This window comes from Chiloscyllium punctatum, chromosome 12 (genome assembly GCF_047496795.1).
Source record: "Chiloscyllium punctatum isolate Juve2018m chromosome 12, sChiPun1.3, whole genome shotgun sequence".
In the NCBI taxonomy this organism is placed as follows: Eukaryota; Metazoa; Chordata; class Chondrichthyes; order Orectolobiformes; family Hemiscylliidae; genus Chiloscyllium; species Chiloscyllium punctatum.
The window spans coordinates 80,138,529-80,145,959 of NC_092750.1; the positions used below are offsets into that span (position 1 = coordinate 80,138,529).

General features: G+C 43.0%; 1 non-coding gene across 1 annotated transcript; it reads left to right on the top strand.

Moving 5' to 3' along the window:
* Window positions 1-1,059: 1,059 nt before the first annotated feature.
* Window positions 1,060-1,141, top strand: trnas-acu (transfer RNA serine (anticodon ACU)). The gene has a single exon. It is a non-coding gene; the product is annotated as a tRNA-Ser (tRNA).
* The last annotated feature ends 6,290 nt before the right edge of the window (window positions 1,142-7,431 follow it).

Consider the following 7,431-nt stretch of genomic DNA (forward strand, 5'->3'; position numbering starts at 1 on the left):
ATTATATGATCATCTTCACCAGTGGTTCAGTCCCTGAGTGAGGAAAGTGGTGAGGTACTCATTGTAAAGATGGGTAGATTGATGAAATGTACAATTTCATCTTTTGCCTTCACTAACCCATGAGCTTTTTATTTTGTTTTGCATCTGTAGAAATCTTAAAATCTTCATCTTGAACAGACTCAATGACAGATCTCCATTGTGTCTCTGGCATCGAATTTCAAAGTGTAAACTCCCTCTGAATTCTTCCACCGCAGTCCGCTGTTTGGGAAGTGTTCCTGTTGTGGGGAATGCACTTCCCCGTGTGTCACGTGCTGCTCCCATCATGCGCTCTGCCACTGCACTCATATCCCTTCTGACACTTGCTCACTGTGTTGCTGTGATCATACAGTGACTTGGTGTCACACGGCCCAGGAAAATGATACAGATCAAGGTTTTTGCATTGTTGAGTTCAATTGTCAGTTTAGCCTTATTTCGGATTTTGAAATTGTCTGTTCTGTACACAAGTGCGTGTCAAAAACATCTGAGCGGAAATTAGGTGTTCCGAATAATGATATTGAGCACTATGCACTCTCCTCCAGTCTGGAAAACAATTCCTGACAGGCAGTTTAATAGACAATAGACAGCAGGTGCAGGAGTAGGCCATTCTGCCCTTCGAGCCAGCACCACCATTCATTATGATCATGGCTGAACATCCTCAATCTGTATCCTGTTCCTGCCTTATCCCCATAACCCTTGATTCCACTATCCTTAAGAGCTCTGTCCAACTCTTTATTGAAAGAACACCTCCTGCTGTCTCGCGTTCTTCATTCCGTTGACTTCAAATCTGCACAGAATTCAATAGACCTTGTTACATATTCATTTCCTCATTTTTGTTCAGATCACTGTGTGCATAGTGTGACAGTGGGAGTGCACTTGCCCCACAACCCAGGGGTCAGACCATCATCTTGGAACCGTACTGTGTTATTTCTCATTTCACCAACAATCGGGAGAAATGTCTGCTGCTCTGCATAATTTATGCATTTCAATTATTGATAAGGTCATAGCCTACCCGATGCCTCTGACGAGGTGGCCGAGAGGTTAAGGCGATGGACTACTAATCCATTGTGCTCTGCACGCGTGGGTTCGAATCCCACTCTCGTCGCTGTCATCAACAGCTTTCAATGGTGCTGTTTTCAGATGATTGAAGGTGGAACTCCAATTGTCAGTTTATATGCATTGACGCGATTACAAAATCTCAAAGAATAGTTTGTACCTTTTAACTAAACTGCGTTGAAATGGAGGTTGCTTTGGGATAATGAAAAGAAACGCGATTTTCTTTTTCAAGTCAGTGCTGAGAACGTTTTTTCGTATGAAAGACATCCAGGAAAATCAAATACCGAGAGCTGCGAAGTGCATGTTTATGCAAAGGGATTCTTAATGAATGTTTTGTCAGATGAAATATGAAGGACGTTGAGGAGAAGTAATGCATCCTGGTGAGAAGAGCACAGCGAGACAGCACAAAATAATGGAGATATTTCAAAAGGGGCAGGGCGTGGGTTTAGGGGCACTGAGAACTAGCTGTAAACGCACAGTGGAGAATTGCCAATGTGGGTGCCGTGCATGGGCACGGAAAGACTTACACATTGGTCTCGCCCTCGCCCCTTGCTCTCGCCATTGATGAATGCTGGAAATAAGGCACAGATAAACACAAGATGTGGGAAACAAGCTCCCTCTCGTTATGCACACACTGGATGCATCACATTGAACCATGAACAACTGGAGAAATCAGCATGTTACCTGTAGGGAGTGAAACTAAACTGTGGATCAATAACCGCAGATTCATGCAACATAAACATGAAAAATGATTTAAAATGTAGGGTGTAGGTTTGCTCGCTGAGCTGTAGCTTTGATATTCAGACGTTTCATTACTTGGCTAGGTGGCGACCTCCAAGTGAAGCGAAGCTGTCGTCTCCTGATTTCTATTTGTATCTTTCTCCTCGATGGGGTTCCTGGGATTTGTGGTGATGTCATTTCCTGTTCGTCTTCTGAGGGGTTGACAGATGGCATGTATATCTATGTATTTATTTATGGCATTGTGGTTGGAGTGCCAGGCCTCTAGGAATTCTATGGGGTGTTTTTGCTTAGCCTGTCCCAGGATAGATGTGTTGTCCCAGTCGAAATGCTGGTATTTTTAATCCGTGTGTAGGGCTACGAGGGAGAGAAGGCCGTGTCTTTTTGTGGCTAGCTGGTGTTCGTATATCCTGGTGGCTAACTTTCTTCCTGTTGTCTTACGTCGTGTTTGTGGCAGTCCTTGCATGGAATTTTGTAGATGACGTTGTTTTTGTCCATGGGTTGTACTGGGTCTTTTAAGTTTGTTAGTTTTTGTTTGAGAGTCTTGGTCGGTTTGTGTGCGACTGAGATTCCGAGGGGTCTGAGTAGTCTGGCCGTCATTTCTGAAACTTCTTTGATGTATGGTAAGGTGGTTAGGGTTTCTGGCTGTGTTTGGTCTGCTTGTCGTGGTTTGTTCTTGAGGAATCTGCGCACTGTATTTTTTAAGTATCTGTTCTTCTCGAATACGTTGTATAGGTGGTTCGCCTGTGTCTTCAGAAGTTCGTCTGTGCTGCAGTGTGTGGTGGCTCGTTGGAATAGTGTTCTTATACAGCTTCGTTTGTGTGTGCTGAGATGGTTGCTGGTGTAGTTAAGTATTTGCTCAGTGTTTGTCGGTTTTCTGTATATGCAGGTTTGTAGTTCTCCGTTGTCCTTTCTTTCTACTGTGACGTTCAGGAATGCGAGTTTGTTGTCGGTTTCTTCCTCCTTGGTGAACTTTATACCTGTGAGGGTGTTGTTGATGATGTAAAATGTCTTTACTATCTTGTTTCGTTTTGTGATGACAAAGGTGTCATCTATGTAGCGGACCCAGATTTTTGGTTTGATTGTTGGCAGGGCTGTTTGTTCTAGTCTTTGCATTACCGCTTCTGCTATGAATCCTGATAGCGGAGATTCCATGGGTGCGCCGTTGGTTTGTTTGTAGACTATGTTGTTGAAGATGAAGTGGGTGGTGAGGCACAATCCACTAACTTCATGATGTTTTCGTTGGTAATGTGATTGATGGTTGTTGGTGCGTCTGTGATTGTCTCTTCTAAAAGTGTGGTAAGTGTTTCCTTTGCCAGGTCGATGTTGATGAAGGTGAACAGTGCTGTTATGTCGAATGAGATCATTGCTTCCTCTTCCTCCACTTTGGTGTTTTTGATGATTTTTAGGAATTCCTAGGTGGAGTGGATGGAGTGCTGCGACTCTTCTGTGAGGTATTTCAGACTTGCGTGTAGTTCTTTGGCCAGTCTGTATGTTGGTGTTCCAAGTAATGAGATTATGGGTCTGAGCGGGGCTGCCAGTTTATGGATTTTTGGTAGTCCGGTTCGACTTGGCAACACATTGATCCTCGGACAGTCTAAGCAAAGACATGCCAGAGAATTCCAAAAGGCATGGCACTCCAAACACAATGCCATAAACAAACACATAGATCGAAATGCCATCGATCAACCCCGCAAAAAACAAACCGGAAATGGCATCACCACAAACCCGAGGAACCCCATCCAGGAGAAAGATATATAGAAAGCGCTAGACAACAGCTTCGATTCACTTGAAGGTCGCCACTGATGATGTTACCTCGCTACGTAATGAAACGTCTGGATATCAAACCTACAGCTCAGCGAGCAAACCTACACCCTAAACCTCAACCTGAGCTACAAACCTTCACAAACCTTGCGATTTAAAGTGTCTTTATACGGATATCATGAATAGACTTTTCGTTATAATAGCCGTCTGGTTGAAAGAAAAAGACACCACATTTCAAGATGGATGACAACGTTAGCAATTTAGTTTTGAAATTGAGATCTATTTTATCATTTTACACAGAGAACAAGTTCATTTAAAATAATGCTAACCACATTCTCTCACCTGGAATAAAAGTGTGATTTCAATATAAACATTGTCCTTGCATAGTCGCAGTTACTCAACATGAAAAATAAGATGTAATTTTTATTAAGCATACATCAATTAGTACCATTATCTTACTTCGGATTGACTGCAGTATGCACATGCTAAATAAGGTATAAGGAAGAATGACTTTTGGAAATAATGATTCGGTGGTGACTAAAAATAATATTATGTTCTCATGATGCGGATATTCCACCAAAGGCTCCAGTGGTAGAAATGTTCAGTGGGCAGTATTTCTATGATGGTATAGAAGTATGTGAGGTGCCAGGGATGGGAGTTCCCACTTCATCTGGAACAGCGTCTTTTGATGTGGACCAGGGAGCATTGTGACATCAGTCTGGGAGTTCCAACCACACATGGAGCAGCTTCTATTGACATGGAGCAGTAGGGAGCATTGGGAGATCCGAATGCAAGATCTAACCTCATTTGGAGCAGCTTCAGTTGGCATGGAGCAGGAAGCTTTGCGAGATCCATCTGGGAGCTCCACTCTCACCTGGATCAGCTTTTAATGACATGTAGCAGCAGGGAGCATTGGGACATCAGAGTGATAGATCCAACCACAAATGGACTGCTTATATTGATATGGAGGAGGGAACATTGGGATATCAGACTGGGAGCTCCAACCTCACAAGGATCAGCGTTTAATGACATGTAGCCGCTGGGAGCATTGGGACATCAGAGTGGTAGGTCTAACCTGAACTGCACCACTTCTACTGACATGGAACAGGGAGCATTGGGACATCAGAGTGGTAGGTCTAACCTGAACTGCACCACTTCTACCGACATGGAGCAGGGAGCATTGGGACATCAGACTGGGAGCTCCAACTTCAAGTAGAGCCGCTTCTATTGACATGGAGCAGCAAGGAGCATTGGAACGTGAGGTTGGGAGCTCCAACATCACCTGGAACAGCTTGTATTTACATGGAGGAGGAGGGAGGATTGGGACATTGGGCTTTGGGAAAAGATATTCAACTATTTTAATCTAAAGTAAAATATGTTTCAACACCTCAGATGTTAATTGATTTATGAAGAATCTTTCCCGGAAAAATAATTAATTCTTTAGATAGTAAAGACAAGTCCTGAAAATATTCAACTGAGGAAAACGCATTGGTACAGAGAGAAATGGGAGTGTTGTTTCATGTCTTTGTCTTTTCTTTTCTGGCCGACTCTGGACTTGATTACATCACCGGAAGGAAGTTTTCACTCATTTCCTGCAAGTACGGACAGGTCATTAACTTAATCTTAAACTGAAAATAAATGGGAATATGCGATGTTATGTTTAGGCTGGAGTTTACCTCAAATTATGGTGAAAACGCAGCAAAGTCAGTTGCAATTTCCAAGATCAGCAGTGACCTCATTGATTGGCTGATCAGATTGTGAATGGTCTTGTTTTTTAAGATAATTTGAAGTGAAAGAATGATGGTGATTATCTTGGTTCTTTGTTCACCTTGTGACTGTTCCTGCTATTGCTCGTGTCCTTGTTAACACCACAGCTCTGCCGCGTGTAAAATCTCAGCTGTGCATCTGGCCCTTGGTACAACCATTTGTATAGCTGGCTACGAATCAGGCGGTTGTAACTTCAACCTTTACTTTGCGCAAGCGCATTGTGGAGATTCATCACACATCCAACCTACTCATTTTTGTTGTGCTGAGGTGGGTAATATTTGAAATTTTCATCTCCACGAACGAAAATTCTTTCACTGTCTTCGACCAGTTAAAAATTACCAAGAGCTGTCAGAGTAAAAATCACACAGCACCAGATTGTATCGAACAGAGTTATTTGGAAGCACCAGTGTTCCATGCACTGTTTCTTCATCAGGTGTTTGTCAACTGTTGGAATCTAAAATGGCTCTGTGTGATTATTAAATGTATCCACCCCAGTCGAACACCAATACCTCCAAGTCATGGGTACCGTCGACACCACGAACGGTCGGTTAAAGTCCAGATGATCTTCCAAAAGATCGCGCATGTTGACACACACACGAAGTTTCTGCAGAAAAACACCCACCTGATGAAGGAGCGGCTCTCCGAAAGCTAGTGCTTCCAAATAAACTCGCTGGACTCTGCTCAGATATTGTGTAATTTTTAACTTTGTCAACTTAACTCAAACACTGACACTTCCATATCATAGAGAACATCAGTCATGTCCCACGTTGTCAGAGAAGGCAATCCTGGTATAGCCCAATACATTGCTCATAGGCACGTTTCGTTTTCAGAAACCTGGCCACTCAGTTAAAGCGCAGAATACTAACCACTAGACCACCAGGGATGAGGGCAGAAGCAGTTACACCGTTTCTTCATAACACAGTTTTTGGAATTATGTCACTGCAGATATGTTTCCCCTCAAAAATGAGTGAATTACCGTGTGTTTAGAGCACGGAAATGGGTCCCTTCATTTCATTTCCCAGTACTTGGTCTGTAAAACTGTAAGCTCTGACGTTTCACCTGAATGCTAATTTCTCTGTAACGTTTTAATCTCGTAAAACATAATAAATGGGATTAAAGTTTGAGATGGGAACTGAACCCCATTTTTACCCATAGACTGAAGCACGCAGACACATTTCCCCAAGTGTGACACAGGCCTCTGGAGAAAACAAGGAGAAAGTAAGATTTCACCGACTGGTCTGATGTTGTCCCATTTCAGAGCTCAACACCAATGTCTGGTTACAGCAAAGAAAGGAAGCATTCAGACCCTCCCGTCCCAGTGTTTCTTGCCCATTGTTTCCCCATTACTCTGTAGTTTATACTAACTTGGTCACTGCTCACGCCCGCTATTTCCTGTCCAGCCGAACGGTTTGCCTCAAGTTCTTGGAATAAAAAACAGGAATGGCCTATTTCAAGCACTTTTCTAGTTTTCACGGACATTGATATCACCACTGAGCAAGCACATTGCCAGCTCAGGGAGAAGGTCTCATCCTTTAGAAACTGAAATACAAAGATGATTGGATAGCCTCAGTATTGTAAACCAACCAACAAGACCGGAATAGGGCCGAGGGGATCACGCACAGAAGGATGGGTGAATAGAATGGCGAATCTCATGGTGTCCAGGGTGATGTTGACAGAAATCTTCCCTGGTAGTATTCAGTGATTTCACTGTCATGGCTTGTTAAAGGTTAACGTTTACAGTTATCAATATGAAATACTGCCTGATATTTCGAAGTAGAATGATGTGCAGCAGACAGAATCGTTTCCCTGCATGAACTAATAAGAGAGCTCAGAAGAGCCAGGAGGAGGCATGAGAGCCAGGAGGAGACATTAGAAGTTGTTGGCGGATAGGATCAGGGTTAACCCTAAGGCTTTCCATAGGTATGTCAGGAATAAAAGAATGACGAGAGTTAAATTAGGGCCAATCAAGAATAATAGTGGGAAGTTGTGTGTGGAGTCAGAGGATACATGGGAAACACTAAATAAATATTTGTCGACAGTGTTCACTATAGAAAATAAAAATGTTGGCGA